General features: G+C 41.8%; 1 protein-coding gene across 1 annotated transcript in view; it reads left to right on the forward strand.

The window, feature by feature from the left end:
* The first annotated feature begins 4,127 nt into the window (after positions 1–4,127).
* Positions 4,128–25,740, forward strand: part of SVIL (supervillin) — a 133,029-nt gene continuing 111,416 nt past the window's right edge. The window contains exon 1 of the mRNA XM_056483816.1: positions 4,128–4,208. The gene's annotated coding sequence lies outside the window, so the exon portion shown is untranslated. The remainder of the gene's footprint in view (positions 4,209–25,740) is intronic.

The following is a 25,740-nucleotide window of genomic DNA, read 5'->3' on the forward strand; positions in this document are numbered from 1 at the left end:
AGACCAACAGTAAAGCACAAAAAAATGTATTTCTATACTGTGCATGAAATTTAAAACAAATCACATGCTACAGCACAGTTTCTCCAAACATCTTTTTCCAAACTCAGCAGCTTTTTGGTAAGATGATTTAGGTGATGAGCATGCTTGTATAAATGCCATGTGGACCACAAAATATGTACTCCACCTGTAGAAACTGCTGTCCTAACTTATACAAACTTCCTTTGCACCCCCCATTTTCATTTTTTTCCAGTGCAATAATTGCAATAGCACTGACATAAGGCAGGACTTACTCCAACATTCTCCACAGCTCCTTTTAGAAAATACATGAGAGTTTGTACAGAAAGTATCTCCTGACAAACAGGAGATCTTTTGGGGATTGTGTTGCCACCCCCTCTCCCCACCTGCCCCTTCTCTTCTCTTTATTTTTTGTTGCTTATGAGATGGATGGTTATTATCAGTTTATTATTACTGCTTTTCCACAGACTTTCTCAAATGTCAAGTGAATCTGATCTGGAGTTCAGGCCCATAATTACACTGGACCAACTCCAGGAGCTCGTAAATAAATCGGTGGTGGCTGCTATGGTTGCCAGAGCTCTGTCATTTTGCTCTTCTGAGGGTGGACAGAGGCTTTGGCTCTTTTCTAAAATTCTACACTTGCTACAGAGTTTTTCACACCTTATTTTAAAAGACTCTAGGCTTTCTCACTCTAGTTTGGCATAGTTTTACCACAGGCACAGAAAGCTACCAGACTGCCACATTGTTGAATGTGTTCACTTAGAAAAGCAGCTGAGATGTGAATTGTTACTTTTAATGTTTTTTTTTTCTTCTTTCTCTATATGTGGGAACCTCGCAGGAACAGACATTATTTCTGTCTCTCTGCTCTGGCCTCTTTGTTGACATTAATAGTTTACACTGGGCTCTACAGTGAGGCTCATCTTTGTCACACTTTTGTCACAGTGTATTGACTGTGCTCAGCCACAGAGGTCAGCCCCAAGGAAGTCCCTCAAGTGCAGAGATGTCTGGATTCCAGATCAGGAGTTTAAGAGGAGTGGGCACAGCATTCATTCCCAGACCTGGCTTACTGAGGTCTGAGAAGCTTACTAGTGATTTTAAGTGTTGCTTTCAAGCCTGTTTCTAATCATGTCAATGCACATACAGCACAGCATCTGGTTACAGAGCTGAATCTCCAGCCAGTGCAGGTTTGAACTGAAAACGTTACAGATATTTATCTCCTGATATTTCTGACACTTTTTTTCTGAAAATCTTCAAATAAACTACTGAAGCACACTGTAGCAGTTGATCTAGAATATGTAACTATTCAGAAAGTGGTTCCTCTCCCTCAGCCTCCTCTGCAATTAGAACTAGTCCCCACATCAGCCATTCATTGATGGCAGCACAGATCACAACTTGCACAACTTGATCTACAGTGGGTTTTTACCAGAAGCTAAAATAATTCCTGAAATCAGAACTAATCCTCAGTGCAGACAAGGCCTCAGACTGCCAACTAGTTCCAAATGTTTTTAAGATGTGAATACTTGTATGTTGCCAATGAGACCTAGATGACCAATTCTTTTCACGTGGGTCACTCCAAGGCCAGCAAAAGGTATCAGCATTTCCCCAGAGCCACCCTGGCTCACAGACACACCAGTCACATAAAGGTGAAAGTGTTGCTGGACTCCTTTACAACGGATGGAGTCATCGTGTCTTCTGCAAAGCACTTTTCAAAACAAAGCAAAATACTTTATGGAGTGGAAAACACTGAATTATTTGCAAAAAATTTCTTTTCTAAATCCCTCCCCAGGGAGCCCATTGTTCAAGTAAGTATTTGCTTGTACCCCAAAGTACAGATGTTTTTGCCTCTTGTCATAAATCAAACATGCTTATGTCTAACACATTAAAAAAGAGTAGAAAATTGCAGGCATGGATTAAGATGGTTGGTCTGACCCAAATTATAGTTCTTCAAAACTGTTAATTTTTTGCTGATTCTTCTGGGAACAAAAGATTCGACACCATCATTGTGCCTCCCTCCTCTCCCTTGGAATTAAAATCAATCTTTTACTCCTTTTGAAATGTAAATTTGAAATAATCATGTATCTGGATCATGGATTAAGTTTGCAGGAGAAAAATCTCTGGCAGAAGATGGCAGGGACCGTGCCTAAAGCTAAATCCAGACACACAAATCAGCTCTGAGCTAGGCTGAAAACAGAGTTCTGGTTAAATGGGTTGCAGGCTTTCAGCTGCAAAAGTTCCATCAAGAAACCAATCTGATATTTGAAAACAAGTAAGAAGGCTTCATGTCATTTGCAAGAAAAGCAAATTTAGCATTCCAATTACTTTTTTCTCCCCTCAGACATTTCTCTCAGGCCTGTGTTAAACGGCATTTTTTACAGAATCAGAATTCCATCTGTAAACCTTGACAATTCTAGTGAGATGGTGCTGCCTTTTTATTTTTTTTATTTTTTTATTTTTTTTTTAATAAAGAAAGACAAGCCTTTGATAGTTTCAAATATGTGTGTTGAACCACAGGACAAATTGTCCTGAAAGGTAGCAAGGGAGCAGGATAAACCATATTTTCAAGGCCAGTTTTTTAATCCATGGCTTTAAACCTTGCTATGATTTATGTTCGACCTCCTTTCTACAGTGGTTTTCTTCCTTCTCTCCTTCAGACTGAAAGGACACGTCTATGCTTTGTATTTGATGTGGGTTTCATGTATCTGCACAAAGTAATTCATAACCACTTGGCAAAAGGCATGTGCCCACACCACATCATTATCCTGCAATTAAGAAAATTCTCCCTGCCACAAAGCTATAAAGCCCAGTGATGTTTCAAGCTAAGCCCTCAATATTCATCCTGAATTCATCTAGGGCACAAAGCTGCTGTAGTGCTGCAGAGAGATTTTGTAGTGTGTCTCATAAAATACTTGTTGCGTGTCAATTGGAAATTATTTAAGTTTGTCTCATCTCAGCATGTTTCCATATCTTAAGATTTTCTTCTGCTTCTCTGCACAGACTTCACACAGATACAGAGAAGATAGCTCTTCTCTGCAACTGAATGGAAGCATGTATTGTGTTTGGTTCTGTGCATCCTCTACCTAAGTGATCAGGTTTAACACTTTCTTCAAATGATTTTTAGATTTTTGATTATTCTCTCTGTGTTGTTGGTCTGGTTGCAGATTGCGTTGTAAGACTTGATCAAGCAGGTCTTGAATTATCCATGTGATTTACTTCCAAAATCTTTGATTTAAGTAAAAGATTGATGTGAAAGGAAGGCAAAAAGATTCTACCCTCTGGGATGTTTAACATGAGTCAATTTCAATGCCGCGTTTCTCTTTTACTGTGTGGACAAACACCTTCTCTGCATCAGTGGTGCAGTCTATAACATTTTATTTGCATTTCCTCCATGTTCCTAATGATGCCTAGATTTTAAATAAGTAGATCCGAGGGGGAAAAGTTTCAATTAAATAAAATGTGGTGATGACTTTCCGACTTCTACCTCATGTGGCCCCAGTAGTAGGGAGAGGAGGACATTTATTGAATTACTCCTTTAGACAGCCTTCTCCTCAGGGTCTTCCCAGCAGGAGCAAACCCTTCCATCAGGTTGAGACAGCTTGGAAAGTCGTGCAAGCCAATAAAGAATAGTGGTGTGCCTCTGAATGCACGCCACAGAGAAACACTGTCCAGAAGCGCTGCCAGCGCAGGAGCTGCCCGTAAACGCACGGGAGTGACGCTGCACTGGAGCTCTCTCGCTGGGCCTGCTCTCCTTTGAACAATTACAGATTCTATTGGCCAGGCGCGGTGAAAGGAACCCAAAAATGCCACCGGGAGCGGCTCCTTTAAGGCGCGGAGCGGCGCCCGCGGGAACGGGAGCGCCTTCGGTCCGGTCTCCATCGGTCCCGTTCGGTCCGGTCCCCATCGGTCCGGTCCCATCGGTCCCGTTCGGTCCGGTCCGGTCCGGTCCCCATCGGTCCCGTTCGGTCCGGCTCAGGGCCCTGGAACCCCGCCCGGCCCCGCCGCTCCCGGGCCGCTGCGGGGGGCTCCGAGCCCCGGTCCCGCCCCGCCGGCAGGAGGGGGCCGCCCCCGCCCCCCGCAGCCCCCGCCCCGCTCCGCCCCGCCACCGGCCGGAGGCACGGACGGACGGACGGACGGACGGACTGACGGACGGACGAGGCCGCCGGAGGCAGCGGCTGCCCCCGAGCCGCCGGTGCGAGGTGAGAGGCGGCGGCCGCGCTGTCGCCCCGCTGCCCGCGGGAGGGGAGCGGGCTGGGCGCTGCCCCGGGCTCGGTCCCTGCCCCGGGCTCGGTTCCTGCCCCCGGGCTCGGTTCCTGCCCCCGGGCTCGGTTCCTGCCCCCGGGCTCGGTCCCTGCCCCGGGCTCGGTTCTTGCCCCGGGCTCGGTCCCTGCCCCGGGCTCGGTCCTTGCCCCGGGCTCGGTTCCTGCCCCGGGCTCGGTTCCTGCCCCGGGCTCGGTTCCTGCCCCGGGCTCGGTTCCTGCCCCGGCTCGGTTCCTGCCCCGATGCCGTGCTGGAGGCGCCGCGGGCTCCCCGCGCTCCCGGGCAGCGCTCGGGGTGCGGAGGTGCCGCGCCGGAGTTGCCGCTGCTCCGGCGCTGTCCCCCCGCTCGGGCTCTCCCGGCGATGCGGGCTCGCCCCGCGCTCTCCCCGCAGCACCTGCTCCGGGCCGGGCTCAGCCGGGGCCCCGCGGTTCGGCCGGAGCCCGGGGAGCAGGAGCCGCTCCCGGGCCGCCCGCGGCGCTGGGGCCGCACCGCAGCGGGGCTGAGAAGTGTTTGAAGGAGTTTTGTCTCCTTCCAGCTGGAAAAGGAAAGGCAGCGGCGGTGGCAGCAGCGCGCACGTGTGATGTAAAGAAAGAGGGACTTTATGATGCTGGCTGGTTGCAGCTCGGTAGGATCCCGGGAAAGGCGGGCAGAATCAACAGGGTGCTCGTTGGGCGGTGCACGGAACCGCTCCGGCCCAGAGCCCCCGAGCTGGTTTGGACAGACTGAGTGCTCATCCTGACTTAAATTGGTCAGCAGTGGGGTTCCAGCTTGCCCCGACTTGTCCAAACTGCAGGAAACAATATGACGTTTAGAAAAGGGGAAACAATGTGGTATTGTGATTAATGGGAGAAAAATGGGTCGGGTATGCTGAGAGTTACCAGTGCAGTGCTTGTAGGGTTTTACATAGAGCATGGATACCCAGTGCTGCAGAGCTGACTATTTAATTACACCTTTGCATCCATTCTGCTAGTAACACTTATTGGAGTCTGATGGATTGTGATCATGGATTATGACTCTTTTAAAGAAAGACTTATGTGGTCTTTCTGAGTGTACTCAAGTTTATTTCTTGGCAGGGGGCAGCAGCATGAAGCCTGGGAATGAAAATAGGAAGTGAACATTACTCATTTAGTTTTGATATTGTGTCTTTGACGGTTGTAAGTGTCATCATAGACTGATCCTAGCTCAGATAGCATCTCATGTGCTGAGAGACATTGCTCTTGTCCTGGTTAATACCTACTTCTAGCTGTGCAAGCAGTCCCTCTGATATGGAATATGTTCTGAACAGGTCTGGTTATTTCTATAATGGGCAAATGTGTTTCTGGAAGAGTAAATCAAACTGTATCATACTGAAGAATGTTCTTAGCCTGTCATATCTTAATCTCATGTGTTCAAAATGAAAACAGCAGCCACCGGAAAACTGAAACCACTCTTGACTGATTCACATGGCTAATGAGGTTTATGACAACGGAACTGTGTGCAGTGTTACTACACTGAGGTGTGGTTACCTCACTCCTGGAAGTGTGGTTCGAGATGAGGATGTGCTGTCTGCTGGCTCTGTGTAACCAGCAGTGGCAGAGGTCCAGCCTGAGTTTTCAGAGAAACAGTCCTGGCTTCTTTATGGTCCTTTTGGAGCCTTCATGAGATAGAAGTGCTTGTTCTGTGGACTGGGAAGGAATGGTGGTAATGTGCCCCAGTCCTGAAGCACAGGCTTGACAGCTGTTCTTGCCAAGAGATGCTTTTCCCTGGTGGACATTGAGAGGCTTGGGATGTCACCCTGTTTTCCTCTGCCCCCTGACGCCACAATAAAAGGGTTTTGGCCTGTCCTTAAATGCATCTGGCTGTAGGTAGCAGCATGGTGAGATGCACTAGAGTGGTTTGCTCAGTTTCAGTTCTGCTTTGTTTATCTGTCTGAAGGCTTTGTTAGATGTTACTGTGTTAAGTGAGATGCAGTTAAAACTTTGATTTGCTATTCTGATAGGAATTGTGCTTCAGCTTTCACTTTAAAGTAGTTGAGTATTAATTGTAATGCTTAAGGAGCTGTATCCTAGCATGGATGTGCATGCCTTTATCTGGCCATGGTATCCTTACTAACCTCCCTGATCAGGCAGGACCAAAGTGTCCATCCTGTGTAGAAACTTCTGCAGTCACCAGAGGAAAGTCATGGGCTTTTTCACAATAAAGCTCTGAACAAAATTCCTGTCTTCAGGTGAGTGTTAGTTCCTGCTAGGTGTGGCCTGACTGTATTCCCCTGGGGGAATAATTTCATGCCCTTTGTTTCCCTAGAAAATTTATGGTTCCCAACTGCACTGCTCAGTTCTGAGTGGATGCAAACTGTGCTGACTCATATGCTGAACTGCAGCCTTGCTCCGTGTAAACACAAGCACACTTCTAAAATATTTAATTTGTAATGTCCTCTGTGGAGAGCTATCCCACAGCTCCTGGCATAATTCCCAGAAGCAGCAGATTTTGGGGTTCTGGGAGTTTCAAAGGCCAGTGGTGCCCAGCGGGATAATCATCTGAACTAGTTTAGTGTAGTTTATCCTGGCACTGGGACAGCTCAAACTGAACAGGTATTTAATCTTGCTTAAAGCAAGTCTGCTTTGAACAATACATGGTATGTGTATGAATGATCTGGAGCCTGTTGGGACATGGCTGTCAGGAGATCTACATGGAGGGAAATCTGTGTTATGGCAAGTACACTTTGGTGTAGCTGTACCTCCCAACAATTTCTAAAACAACCTCTGTGGGCAGTTATAGTAAAATCAGGAATAAGCTATTAGACTATTTGTTTTCTTAGTTCCACTCTGGTGAATACCAGTGATAATTGTCTTGTAAAACACCCAAGTTTATATCCACAGGTAAAATGCATGTTAAAAAAAACTTCTCAGAAATACAGAAACTCACTGCTATTCATGTACACAAAAATTCTTATTCTTTTAATTGAAAATAAGTTACAGTATATGATTTGGCTACAAAGGAGGAGAGTGGAACCAAAGAATGATTTCTATGTGCACTTATTTTGTCTGTACCTGCTAAGTACAGTATTGGAGTTTAAGACAAATATCTTCTCCTTTAAAACGGTAATTAATTCAGTGGAGACTAGTTGATAAGAAACCAGAGTTCTTTGGTTCTTATGTGACTTAAAATTTGGGTTTGTCTGTTTGGTTATTACTGTGAGCTTGGTTGAAAGAGTGATCCATTACAATAAGTACAGAGAGTAATTTGGGAGAGATTCAGTGCATCTTATGGGTGGTCTGGATCAATCCCATATCACCTGCTCAGGTGGGCTGACTGTCAGTGCATTACCTGCAATTGTTAAGCATCATCTGTTTGCTGAACTGAGCTCAGCTTCACTGATGTCATAACTCATCCCAACATCCTGCAAAGTTTTCAGCTTCCATTCTTAATTTTCTGTTTTGCGATCAAGATTCTAGAGACACTAGAGTAGTGAGATGTGCTCAAAACTGGGTGAGTCTGGGTAGCAGAAGTGGTTCCAAACCCTGGAGGAAAAGCCCCTGGAGCAGATGTGGCTCTGGATCTCACTGAGGTCCCCTGGGGGTACAAACATTGCTCCCAATGCCACAGCACAGCAGCACTGTCAGTGCAGCAGGAAAAGCAAATCTGTGCTCTTTCCTTTGCAGGTGGTAGGGTTTGAAGGTAGTGTGCCTGTCACTTGTTTGACTGGGGAAGGGTACCTGGCATAGTACTGTTTTGGTACAAGAAGCATCTTTTCTGTGAGTATGATTCAAAGCTCAACTTACTTTCCTTCTTTATTAATATAGGGAATTTCCTTACAAATGTGGCTTAAACCACAAATTAATTTCCCTAGAAAGACTATCTGAAGTCTGAAATGGAAGTGTACAGATGTGGCATTTTGCTGCTTGATTGTGCTGAGAGATATGCTTGCCATTAGCAGAGTCCCATTAGCTACAAGGTAGTCTTACAATCCATATTTCAAAATCCTGCTTTCTATGATGGCTGTTAGTGGCAGTTTTCTTTGTAAAAGCAAAGGAAATTAAAAATTGTGTCTGCATCTGTTATTGTTGCTATGACAGCTGTCTTTGTCCAGTTTTAACCATCCTATTCTGAGTAGCTCCCAACTGGGGTTGTAACATCAATGGCTGTGTGCAGAGGAAATAGAAGTGGAGGTCTTTCAGTGCTGTCTCCTTCTCTCAGTCAAAAAATATTTGAGCTACACTAGTTTTAATCAAGATGCAGTAAGTCAAAACATTCCACTCTGTTTTGGTGCCTAGTGTAATTAGGACTGATATGGTTACAACATAAATTAGCAGCCAGTTCCTTAGAAATATTTAATCATGGTTTGTCTTGAGCAAGACAGATGGTACCACTGATACTGTGCTTCTGAGACTTGAAACTGGGAAGATCACTTGAAATGAGGTGATGCAATTTTTGTAGGAGGTCATGTACAAAATTGTCCTCTTCAGATGGCAATTGTGAAACAAGACAGTGCTCCTTGCAACATGCTATCAGTTGTTGCATAAGTGGGCACGAAATAAGGGCCACCCCTGTGTCGAGGTGAGCAGTGGGATGTGCTGTCTTCAGGTGCCAGCTTACTTTCACACCGATGTGCAACACCTGTGTAAAAAAAAAAGATGTAGAATGGCCCATGTTTATTCAAACCCTCCTTTCTAGCATACCCAACATCTTCCTCTGAAGTGGAAAGCTAACTTCTGTGTAGTCAGAGTCTATATTAAGAGTTTGTAAATGGCTGTCTTCCTGACTCTAGCTGGGAAATACTGTCATGAGAGAAGTTTTTTTGTAAGTTAGATGGCAGCCAGTTAGTGTGAGTAACACATGGTTGGAAACTGTTGGTGGTAAAGCAGCAGCAGCTTGGAAAGCTCTGTGACCCTGATCCAGACTTGTTTTAGAGGGTAACTTCTAATACAGAATCTTGTACAGTTTAGCCCAGTTGGAAGGTCAGCTGTCTATTTTGGAGATCAGACTGCTGCCTTTTAAGATGAAAGCTGTATTTTGTGAATATGAACTCCTTTTTATCTGCTTGCTGTGCCCTGTCTGAGGGAAGGAGCAGCTGTAGTCCGTTTTCCAGACCTGCATTTGGCTGTTGCTGCCATTGTGTTGTGTGTAAACATGTACCATTATTTTGGATCATATAGCAGCCTGTTCAAAAGGGTCTCGCATTCCCCAGCTGTTCTGCAACTTTTCCATCTCTGAGCTTGCCAGCTGCTTAATACAGGCAACTGTAGCTGCATTTGTTTCTCTGGTGTTAAGTATTAGTGGAGATAAAATTGACTTGTTAAATGTTAGGTGCTCTGAACCCCTCTCCTGCTTGGAATGGACTTAAAAGAAAAGCAGACTGTTCTTACCACATTGAAGTTGTTAGAAGTTTTCTTTGTCAATAGCTGAACAGATTGCATAAAAATCTTTGTTTTGTAGATTTGAAACAAATATGAAATACAATTGTGTTTACATATATATACAGCCACAGGTTGTAGCAGCAACTAATCTGAAAGAACTGGGTTACAAAAAGGTGTGCCTTAAAGCCTTGTCAACAGCTCATTTGTTTAACCACTTCTCTGAACAATGTTCAGTGTGACAAGGCATCCTGTGCTCTCTTGTCAGCCAGCCCTTTTGTTTATTGAATCTGGGAACTTTTGTTTCAGTGGCAGCCCTGCTCAGGCTGGGTGTCAGGGAAGGAGCAGGGGCTCTGCAGTGTCTTGTACCTGCAGGGAGTGCTCAGTCCAGGTGGGGAGCCACAGGCTGAGACCTGCCTTTTCCAGCCTGCTCTCCCTGCTATGAAAATGATAGCAAATGTCTGGAAAATGTTTTGTGTGACTGAACTCCTCTTTACTGCAGCTTTGAATCCAGAGCTATCTGCCTGGAGATACAGAAGCTGAAAGTCAGAGTAAATTCAAGCTCCTTTGGAAAAATGAGATAATTCTGTTCATGACTAAAGTTACTATTCTAACCACTTAACCTGTTCTATAATGTCAGTGTGAAACTTGGGGTGAGGAGGAGTGTATCCTTGGTTGCTGCAAGAGACTGCTTAAGATAGTGATAAAGCAAGGTTTTCAGAGGCTTGAGCCATTAATTAATATTCCTTACACCCATATAAGAGCATTAATACAAACCACCACAGTGATAAATCAGATATTCACTAGAAATCATATTTAATGCAGTTTGTATTTGAAAAATGTATATTTGGTTTTTGATGGTTTTGCCATTCGTTTCATGGTGAAGGAGACTGACTGGAAGGGAATGACTTGTGCATTCCTGCTCCTGATAGCAGAAAGGACTGCCTCTGCCCCAGAGTCCAAGTTACCCATTGTAACTGGCCTGAATACCCTATTATTCAAGAGGAAATTTCCAGGTGACTGTAAATTCTTTTTTCTTACCCCCTTTTTTCCCACCCTTTCACCAGACCTGCTCTATCCTTGCTGGTTGTAGCTTTCATGTTAAACATCAACACTACCTAAATTATGCTAGGATGACTCTGGATGACTTCATCATAGAGCCTTGACCTGTAAAAACTAAAAGCAAAAGTACAAAAAAAGTCTTTTGATTTAAGGTAGCATGTTTCAGGATCTGTTTTTTATATCTCCAAATATCTGGGAATTTGAACTTTTCCATTCTAATGCCAGTGGCTTAAAAGAAGTTGAAACACTGTTTGGCTAGATGCTGCACTTGTCTTCTGGAAAGTTAATTTTTCAAAGTCAGTATTAGAGCACTAAATCATTATTTGTCTGAAATCATAGCAGAAATACAAGCTTATAATTTGAAGTGATCATACTAGATACATAGTTATGTTAGCTGAGCAGAGTCATAGATATTAGATTAAAATGTCTAGCTAACGGAGAAACTGTAGAAATGAATGTGTGTTCTGGATTTAATATGAATGAACAGTTCTTTAGAAAATAGGTAACAGGGGGTTCCCTTTCAGAACACCAGATTGACCACAATTCAAAAATAGAGGAAGAAAAAGAGAGTGATACTGAGGGCATGGAGAGAGGGGATGGGAATGGAGAAGGAACTTCTGTCACAGTGAAAGTTAGGGAGAGCATCTTAACATTTTATTTCTTTTAAGTGCTGCTGATTAATTCATAAACCCCTTTGGAGTGAGTTTAGGGAATGGACATAGAGGAGATTGGAGAAGTAGATTTTGAGAAGTAAGGAAGTAAAGAAATGTTGGTCTGTCCACAGTTGAACAGAAGAGGAATGCAATCTGATTAATAAGTAGTGTTCAATTATTGAAGGCTCTAGGAGAAATAAATATTTCTTTCAGAATATGGTGGGAAGTGAAGTGAGAAGACTTTAAATGGCTTTAAATTGCTTAAACGTGTTTAAAATAATAGAGGGGGGGAAAGAAGGGATTACCCTCTCACCCACCTGCAATGACTGTTTTTAATTGTTTTAAGTTGGTGGAAATTTGGGAAGGCATAAAAAGAAAGCATTTGAGAAGGCTTTTTGTTAGGTGATTTTGTTTCTTTCTTTCAAATGAAAGGTTCTGCCAGTGTTTTTAACTTGGCTTAAATTTGCTCCATCCTCTACAGGGGAAAATATTTATTTTAAAGCTTCCTCTAAACTTAAATTGGCTTCCCAGCCAATTTAGAGACATGTCTGTCTATGTAATACCTTCCAACTCCAGGAAAGCTGAAAACTCTAAAGCTTAATGAAGGAGGAGACCTTTTGATTGCACAGGAGAGCAGCATTTCCAGCAGCAGAAAAATTGCTGTTCTGAAAATGTAGCTTGAATTAATCCCTTCCACCTTTGTTTCCTTTTGCTGTTGTTAATGATTTCCTTTGCTCAGCTAGTGGTAAGTGTTGTTGTGCCTGCCTCACTCCACTGATTCTTCCACTGCCCTCTGGGACTGAAAATTATAGTATGTGTCAATTTAAAGACAGAAATAGAGCAGTGGCAGATAGAGCTTCTTCACTAAGCTGCAAGCTTATGGGAATTATGATCTTTAACTTTGGCACCTGAAGTTATTTTTCTCCAGGGTGGTCGCTGCAGCTCTCAGTGTGGGTTGTCCTGCACACTGATGAGTTTGGGTGCCTGTAATCTCACAGGCTTGTGGCTCAAGTCTCTGCCCTATATGTAGCTTATCAGCCACTTGCACTGCTCCCCAGGGACCACACGAAATTGTCTCTATGCTGGAAAGATTCAAGGCTTTGAAAGAGGCTGCTTAAGCAAAAGACGCGATGATGAACAAAACTACAAAAAGAAAACAATTATTTACTTAGGTAATATGTGAGGACCTGGCTCAGTTAGGCTCTGTTGTTAGGTTTGCCTGTTACAGCTGTTTGGGTTCTGGATGCTTTGCCTTGTTTGTGTGCTCTCCTCTGTAATCAGCAGTAGGTGTAAACTGCTCAAAAGTTCCAATTCTGCTTCTTCTCCCACCTTACCCCACAACACTACTTAGCTGAGGTGTTCCTGTTCAGATCACACTGCTGGCTTTAGGCTTAAACTACTTTAGTCAGAGTCTTCTGTCATTTGTGGTTTAAAGTATTTGCTGTGACAAATAGTACTTCAAAGGAGTTTGTACAAAACTTGACCCTTGCAAAGCTCAGAGAATAAGGACTCTCCAGAACTCTATAAACAGCCTGGCCATGGGATTGCACCAAACCTCTTCTCCCCCTGGGCCTGTCCCCTTCCTTCCTGTTGCATTGCAGAGTGCCAGTAGTTGACAGGCAGAGGGTTTGTTTTTCCTGAAATACACTTGTTTGTCTTGTCTCCATAATATTTGTTGCATGCCTGACCCAACAACTTGCATGCAAATGCCTATTTTTGTACTGTTTTTGTGGGTTGGCAACAAAGCAACTGTGGCTTCCTACTGCAAGCAAAAGCCTGGTGTATGGAAGGGAGTTGTTTATATGGATTCCTGGTATGGAATGCAAGTTTAATTCTTTTAGCTTGAAATTAAATTGTGTTGAGCAAAATTAACTTTGAATTTAAGTGGCACTGAACCCAGCTAAACAATTTTCTAGGGCTTACATTAATAAAAGGGAACTATAGCATAGCTAACTTCTGCTTGGGATGCATTTCAGGTTCTTAAAATTTGTGGTTTAAGAGGGGAATGCTCAGCTTATACTTCTCTAAACTTCATGTCTGAAGTGCACTGTGTGGTGTACCCTGCTGGGATGTAACACAGGTTACCTGAAGGGATTTGTGTAGGCTGGGAGAAGGCAAGTGAGACATTCCAGGTGAGATACAAATTTCCATGGCCTTGTTTGGGAACCTAACCTGCCTGACAGTAGGAGATGGGTCAAAAGAAGTTACCAGTGATTTTGTTTCATCTGATCTACTGTGTAGAGGACCTATATCCTTTTGAAAGAAATCTTTAAATATTTGGTCAAATGTGCTTTTCCTGGACTCCCAGGAGGTGCTTGCCAGCAAGGAGCTGCTGACATCAAAAGCAAAACCCCAAAAGGCACATATATGTGTGTGAAGTAAGGAAGCCAGGAATGAGAGTGGTTTTGTGCTGAACTTCAGCTGAAAGATCTTTCCAGATGCAATAAAGAAACTGAGCACCTTAATTACTGCCTTCAAAAGTTATGATGGCTTGTGAGATTCCTGGAGTAACATACTAATGAAGGCAGTGTCCTTCCAATAAAACAAATCTTGCTTCATTAAATGTTTCTTATGCAAGGACCAATATGAGAACTTATAATCACACCAATCACCTCTGAAACAAAGCAAGCAATCTTGGTGTTACAGAGGTTTGTTTCTTAAGGAAGCCCTGAAAAAAACTTTTTCCATGAACACGTTGGTATGAATTGGCATTCTTCCTTGCACAGGAAACCACAAATTCTTATTGCAGAAAACTTCTAACTCTTGTAAAAGAGTCATTAGTTTTGTGTATTAAATGTTCAGAATGTTCTAGATTTTAGTATTTTTTTTTTGTTTTGTTTTGTTTTGTTTTTGTTTCTTTTTTTTTTTTTTTTTTTTTTTTCCTTGTGTGGCCTCTGGAGAGCTCCTCTAAGAAATGCTTCTCTTTTGATAAACAGAAGATCACTTGCTCAAATGTTTCCAGTCCCTTGTAGTCCCTGTGCATGCTGCTTGGATACTTCTCAAATGCCTACAAGCCTGAGACCATCTTTATTGCTCAATTATTTTTACCCCTCAAGTCTGACAGTTGCAGCAACTGAACATGATCCCTGTATGAAATGCAGCAATGTGTTTGATGAGTTGCTTTGCTTTGTTAGGGTTGCTGGAACTGGTGCACTTGAGATTGCCTTTGGTGTTGGGGCAGCTCCCAGACCAGCATCACTCATGCACACAGAGAGACACAAACTGTGCTTGTGTGCCCTCCTTGGAGCACCTGTGTGCAGTGTCAGTGTGGCTTGTACACCTCCAGTGTGTGATGTGTATTACAGGCTGGGAGCTTCAGTGTCAGGTGTCTGGAAAAATTACTGCTATGGCTTCACTGTGCATCCTTCTTTTTCTTTATGCTAGTATTTTTTTTTTTTTTTTTTTTTTTTTTTCCCCAAGCCCCTATTGTGGATTTGGTCTGCAATCTATGATCAAACATCACGTGAAGTAAAACCCTTACTTAACAAAGTTTTCCATAGTTTTCTTCCTTTCAAACACACTATTAATAGTAGAACTCAAATGTAGAACTCAAATTACACATCACATTCTTTTTATTTTTTTTAATGACGGAGGAAGGGACAGTGGGTAGGTATGTAGCAAATCACATAAGCTAGCAGTGATAAAAGTGTTGGGGTTTTCTTGCAGTGCAGGCTACTTGTCTGAAACAGATTTATCATATCTTCATCAGTGTTTTATAGTTTCTACTATTTTGGAGTGCAAGCTGGGTTCTCAAGTAGTGGAACGCTACTGCTGCTATTTAAAGCAGGACATCTGTCATGATGTGTCTAGAGTCTGATTTCCCCAAGCCTGAACAATTCTTGCCTTTATGCTCTACCTATGTAGCCCTTGCTCTTTCTACAGCCTAAAAATAACATAGAAGTTAAACAACTCATTGAAAGTCTGTAATTTCTGAGAGCAGCAGCTTGCCAGTAGCTATGTCTTGTGTCATCTGGACAATGCTTTGGCAGACTTTTAAGAATTTGCTAAACTAGGCCAAATTAACTTTTCTTTCTGGTCAGCTGTAACTTTCTGTACTGAAAGGATGTGCACAAAATAAATGCCTGCTCTCACAGACAGTGTAAACACTGCCTCATGCTGCACACACTGAGGCTCCTGTGGCCCATCCCAGCAGCATCCTCTGGCATCCTACCCTTGGTTTCCTCCCTTGCTTCTGGAAGTCATGGCTTGCACATGGACTGCCTTGGGATTTGGGACTCTCCCCTTCCAGTAGCCTCAGTGTTAGCTGCTCTCTCAACTCTGGTTTGTGTCCCAACAGCTGTTCAGTTTGCAGACTTTTACTGTAAACACTTTGTACAATATTATTACAGTATTATCAAGTATGCTGTGCACAGGATAATGAGGCTACTCTGTGGAGCTTCAGAGCTCTTCTGTAGAACAGGCAGACTTTTAATCTAGAGAAATTATTCCCTTTCTCCCTCTGAAACCCTACCCTGAAAACTTTGTTCTAGAGTTTAATGAGTTTGAAACCTGTATCACAGTTTTCAGAGCAATTCATTTATGTCTGTAGCCTTGCAATAATGCCATTTTTGGGGATGAAATTTTATTACTCCAACAGCTCTCCTCCCATTTCCCTCTTTCCTTCCTGCTCCCAGCTGTATGCATGTGCTGGTTATTCTGGGGTGGTTCTAGTCCACTCCTTCAGCTTTGTAAGCTGCTTTATCTCAGGTTTTGGTTGTTGGATCAGCAGATCAGTGTCTGCTGTTAGTGAGCCAAGGAAGGTCTCAGACCTCCAAGGCTTGTGGGAGGTGGTGCAGTGGGGACAGTGTCAGACTGAACAGAAAATCTGTTCTTTGCACAGTTCACTTTGCCTAACATGGATCTGTAGATGAGCATGAGTTTTCTGATGGTGCCTCTCAGTTCTGATTTGACAAATTAAAAGCTTTCAATTGGAACCCTGAAGCAGTGTTTATTTGAAGCTTAAAATGCTGGAATTGGATTTTTTTTTTCCTTTGTGTTTGTAGCTCCCATAGCACACTATGTTTTTACATGTTGTTTGTTTAAAGGAAGCTTTACACTTCCCAGGGAAGATTGCAGCTGGGAAAGGTCTGAAACTATTGCAGTTGCTTGGCTCTGTTGCATTGTAACTGTGTATGACTCCTACTAACCTAAAATTGTAGATGCCTTACTGTTTGTTAGATTGTAAAAATGCTATGAGACCATCCAGCATCTTTTAAAATTAGGCTGAGTTACATCATTTTGGAGTTAGAATGGTCATGATGACAGCATGTCTCTTTGTACTGGTGAAGAAAATTAGAGAGAGTGGGGAATAAATGCTAAGAAGATTTGAAATAACACTACATAAGAAGTTTTGGGTAGCTTTGTAAAACGGGCTGAGTACTTAAAGGTTTGCTGGAGAGTAATACATGCCATAGAACCTGATGGCTTTGGCTTGTGACCACCAGTGAAGACCTGCTTTTTCACCTAGTTTTGCAACTGGGAATTTACTTTGGCACAAGGAAGATAAGTTTCTTATTTGAGTTAGCAGAAGACAAGTGTCTGGTTGGAAACATTCCCAGCAATGATCTGATTCCTAGCCTTTTCTGTGACTTCTCAGTAGTGCCACCAGTGCATATTTGGCCACAAAATAGTTATGAGGACTTGCATAAACTCCAAGATTTTTTAATGTCTCAAAACACTTTAATATGGCTGGTCATTTATAAACACTGGCTTAAACAAAGTAATCAGATTTAACAGAACAGCTTGGTAGATGGTCAGTTCCAGTCCTAGGAAGTTCCAGCTGAGTTTATCAGAATTATTGCTTCTGCTTGCTGAGTTCATGGCATCCCATGAGCTTTGCAGTCAGTAAAGTGACTGCCAGCCACTGGCCCTGCACACCTTCCTCACAGTGCAGGACTCCTGTGCCTGAAGACAGCATCTCCCAGACCAAGATCTCCAGATTATTGCTGGGCTTTGTTTGGAAAGGACACCTGAGCTGGCTCTGTTCCTTGCTGCAGGTGTTGAATTGCTGCAGTGTTTAAAGGAGGCTGTGCTGTACTATCAGTATATATTCTCCAGGCTAATTCATATATACATTTTTGACCAAAACAAAAGAAGGCCCTGTCTTCTATTACATCATAAGGAACCTTTTCTCATTCTGTAGTATTGAACTGAAGTATTTGAGAATAAAGAAAAAAAAAAAAAAACCAACCTAAAAAAACCAAAAAAAAAAAAACCACCAAAACAAAACAATTTGGTTTCTCACTTCATTCTGGCAGTAGAGGCACATCCAGTGTGTGAAGGGAAGACACATGACTGTGTTAAGCTCCAGATGTTCTGGAGTTCTGCACTACAGGTAGATGAAATAAATTTCAGAGCCATCTGGCAATGAGCAGAGTGCAACTGCTTGACTGCTTTGAACTTGTATAAATGAACCTCTTCACAGGTCTTCTTTTTAGGAGTGTTCTGAAAAGATTGTCATTAGATTGTTAAAAAAAATTTTTTTTACGTTGTTGTCTGGTGATTTTATTGTCCAAAATTCTGCATAATTTGGATCTGAGATTTAGATTCAAAGTTAATATATCTCCATAGCAAAGTCCATGTTGTTCAGAGATTTTGCCATGTTAATTGTTAACAAAGGTGCTCTTGCTGCTCAGCAGAGCAGCAGGGTTTGTTAGCTGAGTGCTGCTTGCAGCACTGTTGTTTAAGTGCTGTTTTTGATGTCTCACAGCACCAACATGTGTAATTTGATTGATGTGACAAGGAGGAGCCTTATTCTGAAATGTGCTTCTGGAGCTTAGTTGGGACTGTTCAGATTGTGCTCAAAATTTCTACTTTATATTTTCTCCAGGGTTAATTGCACCATCAATTCAGTTCATTCAATTTCAATAATATACTTACTTTGATCTTTAAGCGTAAGATCTGATTTTATTTGGTTGTTTATGGCAACCTGAGCATTGTGTTTTATGTTTGTTTTTGGTTTTTTTTTTTCCTCGTAATATCTTCTTTATTCAGTGCTGTTTAGAGCAAGAATTTATTTGTGTGTGCACCTTGTTCACAAGATTCACTGTTATGTTTAAGATGTCTTCAGAGTCTTGCTTCTCCTTGTCTACTGCCTTTGCTTTGTTTCTGTTTCTTTCTTGTGTGGTACTGCCCATTTGCAAGACCTTGGAACTACAGCTCTCTCTCTCATGTTTAGGCAACTCTTTTGTCTTGTTCCATAATTGCTCAGTGAAGAAATCTGAATTGTTGTCAAGGAAGCTTGAGGTGCTTTGAGGTGTTGCAGATCAAAAAACAATTGTAGTTCTGTAAGAGTTCCTCTGTTCTCCAGTGTGGTCACTAACAGAGCATTTTTGAAAATTCACATAGGTGAACAGAAGTGCAGTGGGCTACATGAATCCAAAAGATCCCCTTAATATGCTATTTTGTTTGAAAAATATATATTTTTAAAACTTTAGGAATTCCTTTTGAATTTATTTTTAATGAAATTAGTTCCATTAGTAAGGGAGTTGTTTTCAGTCATGCTTGCACAAGATGCTTAAGTCCAGGAGATAAATCTAAATGTGGGGGATGTCTTGAATACCTTGTAAAGTGATGATCTCAATGGACCAGTGCACAGCCTACTGGTTAAGGATCATTGATGATTAGTCATGTCTTTCTGACTTGTCTGGGAAATCAATGTTTCATGTTCCTTCCATTTCTCAATCTTACTAGAGATTGTACTTAGCAGTGACTGGTCCCTTTGGTAGGAAATTCAGCTGTTTCTAATTTGGATTTTATGGTCTTCTTTCTATCATTAATAGATTCTTGGGTATTTGGGAAGTTTCTTTGGTGTGTGTTCCTCCTTAACTTGCTCCAAAGACTTCATTGTTAGACACCAGCCACATCCAGTTGGTACCCAAGTAGTCCCAGCAGCTGAGACAACTTGTTTTCTGTTGGAGATGGATGATGTGCTTGTGCATTTTGGGGTGATGCATAATAACCTGATCAGGAGAGATGCCTGTGGAAAAAAGAAGAGGAAAACAGGATTCCTAATTATGTGACCTCTTATTAGTTTTAGGGAAAGGGTGCTGGAAGGCAGGTATATTTTAAGGGGCTACTTTTTTTATTATGAGTCTGCATAGCTCAAATTCTCATTTAGCACTTCAGCCTTTGCCTGGCCTCCATCAAATCTTTTCCTTTAGCCATATTGGCAGTATCTTGATTTTCTGGCCAAAGGGGGAAAAAAAAAACAAAATGCACATTTTAATATGTCATTTTTTTGCACTACTCTATCATTTTGCCAGAGTGGGGAAGTAGTGTGAGTTTGGAAGGAGGATATGAGTTCTGTGAATGATATTGTCTCAACAAGTTTTGTAGGTGTTGGTGAAGACTCAATGAGGGTTAAAAAAATCCCCTCCAACTCTCTTTTTGAGAGTTTTTGAAAGCAGACTGATTTGTTTTTGAGAGCAGACTTATCTGAAGTACTTGATGTTCAAAACTGTACAATTATTATATGTAGAACTTTCTTTTCAAAAGATTTTTCCCCTTATTCTTGAACAGCAGAAATGGACACCTGTCTCTGTTTGAATAAGTGCTGGCAAATTCAAAACTGTCAGTGGTTTTTGGGATGAACTAGAATTTCAGAGGTGACACAGCTGTCAACTCTTGTCTGTGTCCTTGAATGTAGAAACTCTGTTCCTCTGTGGTCCAGTAGTTCCAGTTGTGATCTCTCCACTTCTTGGCATGTAAGAAGTTGAGCATCTTTAAAGCAATGAATACTTCATGCTGCTAATGGCTTTGGAGTAACTAATTTAAGTAGAAACTGAGCAGTCTCTGATTTAAATGTGCTTCAGATCATGTTTGTAAACATTCTAGAGATTAATTGCTGCATCTGACTTTCAGTATTTCTCATATATTTCAGGGAGACAGTAAAGTATCAAAATTGATGTGAAATTGATTTGTTTTGGAGAATGACTTGAAGGAATGACTCTCTTGATCTTAGTGCTTGGTATAAACACTGAAACTTATGTACTGGGAATGCCATAGACTTAAATTGCAATAAGGAGATAAGATGGCAGAAAAATGAGTCAGAAGTGAGGTAATCTAAGGAAATCAAATAAAATTTACCTTGTAATAATGGATTATTGAATGTTTGGGGTTTTTTGAAGAGGTGGTTAAGAACTGTAATCTGCATAATGGAATGTGTGTTCTAAAGGAAAAATCTGCTACTTTTATGAAATCAGAACATGCAAATGTTTCTGAGAATGAAGAAATGTTTCAAAAATTCGTTTTGAGGACTTGGAAGCCAATCTAATAAGCATGGGTGGAAATCTGCTCCACAGTACTATTAGGTTGGCAGGAGACTTTGGTTTACATGTTAATAAGATATTGCTTTCATGAATGTTGCTACTCAGCAAGACTGAAAACTTTATAATTTGATTTTGCTTCTTTTCAGAAGATGTCCTACATAATTGATGCCCCTGCCAAAGGAGCTAAGAGAGGCATTGTAATGGAAACATCTCTGATGTCACATTTTAGTTGTTAAGGAGCTATTAAATAATGAAACCTTTAAATCTAAGATCATATTTCATTTTGGCTAAAACTGGCATTTATTTACTTACATTTGTGCTCTATTTCTAGGGAGTTTGTGAGGAAATTTTGAAAGTTGTAGTTGTTCTTGCTCAGATAAATAGTTGAGTAGGCAATTGATTGCAAGTCTCATCAGACATTGGTGTTTGCCTGTGTTAGGATGGATGACTGTGACTTGAATTAATGGCAGCAGGTTTGCAGGTATAGAAGGAATCTTCTCTTTGCCAGGTGCATCTTAGTCAACTTTGCTGAAGTTATTTGAATGTTCAGTCAAGTGTATACAGGGATCTGGGTAAAACTTGGACTGCTTATCACTGGGATACCCACTCTTGTGTAGCAGCTGCAGCACTTTTTAAAAACTAGATTTGTGGGATGTTCCTGCAGCTAGTGCTTGGCTTTTATTCTGGTGTATCTAACAGATATGTAGAAGGAATTCAAGCTGCAGATTAGGAGTGAGTGTGCCTGTGAGGGCTCAAGCAGTGTGATTTGCCCTCTGAACTCCTGACTGAAGCTCTAAGCACAGTCTGTGTTTCTGTCCCTGGCACTCTGTCAGAGGGGCTCCCACTGCTGTTATTTGCACACTGGCCCATGTCAGGGGAGCTCTCCAGCAGGAGTGCAAATATCACAGCCCCAGTTTGTAACCAAGGCTGAGCAGAGCTGGGCAGTGCAGGTTAGGAGTGAGATAACACAAACACAGCCCTCTTGGGTCTGCCAGCTGGCTGACACACAAAGTGAGTTTTACAGCACACACTCTCTAAACTGCAAGGAAGATACTGAAGGCAAGAGTTGATTCCTAGATGTGCTGTAAACCCTGGAGTTTTAATCTGTACATTTGTGCTGTGAAAATTGGTTTGGGATTTTTTTCCTGCTTTTTCTCACCTATAGGTAGTGAAATTAATTTGAACTTAGATGAATTTCAACAGTGGTGCAAATAGTTACTTTTTGCATTAGCACAGCAGCTTACCTGGCTGAGAGGGCATTGCATTTCTACACTTTACCTTTTCAGTGGCTCATTGCTAGCCTTAAAGAGCACTCACTCTTCATTTAAAGTGAAGCATGGTTGTCCAAAACTCAATGGAAACAAAGAAATAGAATGTACCTGTTGTGTGTGTTTCAGAGACAGCACTTGCCTGCTGCTGGCTAACTGGCTGACTGAACATCTGCCCTGGTTAGGAATTTCCATGGGGCTGGGGAAGAGTGAGAGGACACCCCCTGTGCTGGCAGGCTGTGCTGCCATCCCTGCTCTGCAGTTTCTCAAGCTGTGCTGGGGATGCTTTCCCAGCTGTGTGGTGGAGGAGAGGAGTGCTGGCTGAGCTTGCCAGCAGTGATAAGGCTCCAGGTGGGGGGATCACAGCAAACATGCTGTGGGAATCAGCTTTCCCAGGAGTTACACCAGGCAAAGATGTTCTTCTGTCACTTGTTCTGCTGGAAGCTTCTTGCTGCTAACAACTAAATATGCAAATCAAACTGTGGCTCTTCCAGCCTTCCTGGTGTTCTGACTTATGGTATTGCTTCTGTTTTCAAAACTGAATTTGTCAGCACAGACTATTTCACTCTGAAAATGTAAAATCATACCATAAGTGCTTCTTGTGTTGTAATAAACACACATAACTTTCCTTTAGAGGATCTGCATATCATGCTTGCTTTTTCTCCCCACTGTTTATTCACTGCCCTGCCAGCAGCACAGGTACCTTCTGAGCAGGTTTATACAAAACTGGCAGATTGAATGGTAAAGTCATTGCTTCCAGTGAATTCAGGCTATTGTATTCTGCATAGAGTATTCACAGCTGTATTACTGGCTAACAAGACTGCTGCTGGCTACAATGAAGTGCACCACAAAATTGCTCAGATCTAAGGCTTAGGTTATAATTTGAGACAGTTATCCTAAACCAAAAGAACCTAAGTCCATAAATAAACTGTTAAGCAATGTAAACTTTATAATGGCAGAGACAGTTAACAAGGAACTATACAAACCCCCCAGGCCAAGATAATCTCTACCATAATTATGTAGTCTACTAAGTGAGAAAAATTCCAGAGTTTTGCTTATGAATAAGACTGGATTATTTGTGATGCGATTTCATAAAATAAACACAGAGACTAAAGGCTCCAGAGGCTACTTAAGGTTTTGCAGAGGGGTAAATGTTAATCCTTAATTGTTTAAAGTATGTGTGAAGTGATACATGGCAAAGTTGTACAAAGTATGCCTTAAAAAATAACTTATTGTTAGATATGTGGTGAATTTCTTTACCCTTTCTTTAAGCTGTGTTTCCAACAGGTCACTTTAGTAATCCATTCAAAATAGCCTTTAAATGTACAGTGAGCTTTTTGCTACTAATGTTCTGCTAGATAATATATATTGCTAAATACTTTCTATCTGCTGTATTCTAATTGTGGTAATAAAGTGAGCATTGCTGTGACCTTTCTTGTTCTGCTTTGGTACTGTTAACCCATCTCTGTTCTGATCCCATTTATCCCATCTAATTCTCCCCCTAAGACAGCTGTGCCAACAGGAGCACTGGGAAGAATACAACAGTTGCACTAGAAAAAAGTGTTCCCCAGGAGATGGGTTTTGGAGGAGAGAGATAGCTGAGGTGCTCAGCCACAGAGCTGATGAACTCCATCCTGATGGCTTGTCCTGCTGGTCCTGGAGCCAGCCAGCCCCAAAGAGCCACAGAGATACAGCCAGCACTCTGCAGATCTTGGGAAACTGTGGCTTCCTTTTGGGGTGCTTTAAGAATGAGTTGTGTCTCCTCCATTTTTTTGAGAGAGGAGAAAAGAGTTCCATCTTTTGGGGGCACCTTATCTAGGGAGCATCCTCAAGACTGTCTTATCTCTTTTTTTTAATGCTAATTTTATCCAGTTGAGATAAAGCACTATGCATGCTTCTGATACAGGAATTTGTACTTGTTCAGATAAATCATGCTCCACACCCAGACACAGAAGGAACCACAGGAAGAAGCAGCAGAAAATGGTGATCTTGTATGGGAAGGCCCCTTCTGTGCCTTTTACCTTTTACATCCCTTGTACTGGAGCTTCCTGCTAAACAGACCTGTCCTGGAGTCTCTGCATCAGCATGGATCCCTTCTAAGCTTTGTTTTACTTCACTAAGTCTCTGACTCAAAGTCCCTGTAGAGCTTAGAAATTTGAGTGATGGAAGCCAAAGACTTACACTAAAATGTGTGTTCTGTAGAAAAAAATCCCCTTCCTTAGACAAATAATGTAAACAATTGCCCCAGTGAGTTAATATGAATCTCAGTGTTTTTTAAACCCTGTTATTCATGCTCACCAGACTCCTGTGGAATTGAAGTTCTCTTTATCTTGAGTGATGGACTGGAGCTGGGTTATGGGGCTGGCTATCATGTTCTCACCCACATGCACCAGCTTCCCCTTTGCCCTGCTCTGCTCTCCTGACCCTGCACTGAGTCATCTGTGTTTAATAGGTAGGAGAACAACTGAATTATTTTTATGGTTGCTGGTCTGCAGTGAGTCAGTGCAGGGTCAAACATGTTGTGGAGCAGGGAAGGGAGAGGAGTGGGAATCTGGCAGCCAGCAGCTTGGAGCCACAGACCAACCCTGGTGACTTTGCCAAGGTCACACAAGCTCCTGTCAGCAGGAAACTGAAACCTCTCTTGTTTTATACAGGGTGCTGACCACAGCTCTGTCAAATGCATAACTGGCAGGAAGTGGCTTTAAATTTATTCTACTTGAATTTATTGTTTGCTAATACTGATGTATGAATTGATAGTTGCTTTCTAATGTGTGCTTTCTATTAATAGATGTGTTCAATTAATATTAATAATATTATTAATATTTATATATTAATATTAGTAATTCTAGTGTATGCCAGAATCCAAACATACAGAACTGGTCATAACTGTAGATCTTCAGGTGTAAGCTGGGTGCATTCCATGAGGAATTCATAATTAGCTTGAGCTAACTTTCCCTTAGAAATGTGATTTTTGTGTAGGTAGAGATCCCTCAACTACAGCATATTTCTGTATAAGGGCTACTGCCCTTTAATAAAGATAACTCAGGAGTTAGTGCCTGAAAGAAATCATTGCATGGTATTATATTGTATTATATTATATTATAATACATGGTATTATATTATATGGTATTATATTGCCAATTTGGTGAAAAAATCAGTTGCTTGATAACTCACACAATCTGCAGCTGATACTTTATCACTGGCCTAATACAGAATTCAGAATTTTCACCAGTCCTGGGCATACAAATTGCTGGATGCACACGAATTTCAGCATTTTGAGCTGTGTACATTATGAAAGCAGCACTTAAAGTAAGGGTATGAGGGCTTAGGTCATGTATTCCAGCATCAATTTCCATGGTCTTTTTTCTGTTTGAATTCACTTGGGTGCAAAGAAACTAAGAAACTTTTTTGAGTGAAGATTTTGGAGCTCTGTGCTGGTTATAAAGTTACCTGTGGCTTCTGTCTTTTTAAAGTTTCTTTAGAAAAAGGGCTTGCTAAAAATATTCTGGATGTGATTGTATGTAATGTGTGCATTTTCTTTGCACAATACACAACAGTTAATTCAATTTGAAGGACTTTCTCCTAGCTCTGACAAATCTTGACTTAGTCTCTGTGTCTGGTTATGTTTTTTGTTTTGTTTTGTTTGAGGCTTTTTTAACTTATTGAAATCAAAGAAAGCTTGTTGCAGGTGTGTTTTTTGGTTTTGTTTTGTTTTTTAATTTAAGAAAGATAATATTGGAGAAACCTGTCTCCAGCAATCTAATATATTGCCTGGTGTTCTTCTAGGAACAAATATATCATGCAGATTTTTTTGTAGGAGGCTTTTTAGACTTTTAGAGGCTGGGTGTTAGCCATAAGGTTCATGTGACATGACAAATGTGGAACA

This window comes from Oenanthe melanoleuca, chromosome 2 (assembly GCF_029582105.1).
Source record: "Oenanthe melanoleuca isolate GR-GAL-2019-014 chromosome 2, OMel1.0, whole genome shotgun sequence".
NCBI lineage: Eukaryota > Metazoa > Chordata > Aves > Passeriformes > Muscicapidae > Oenanthe > Oenanthe melanoleuca.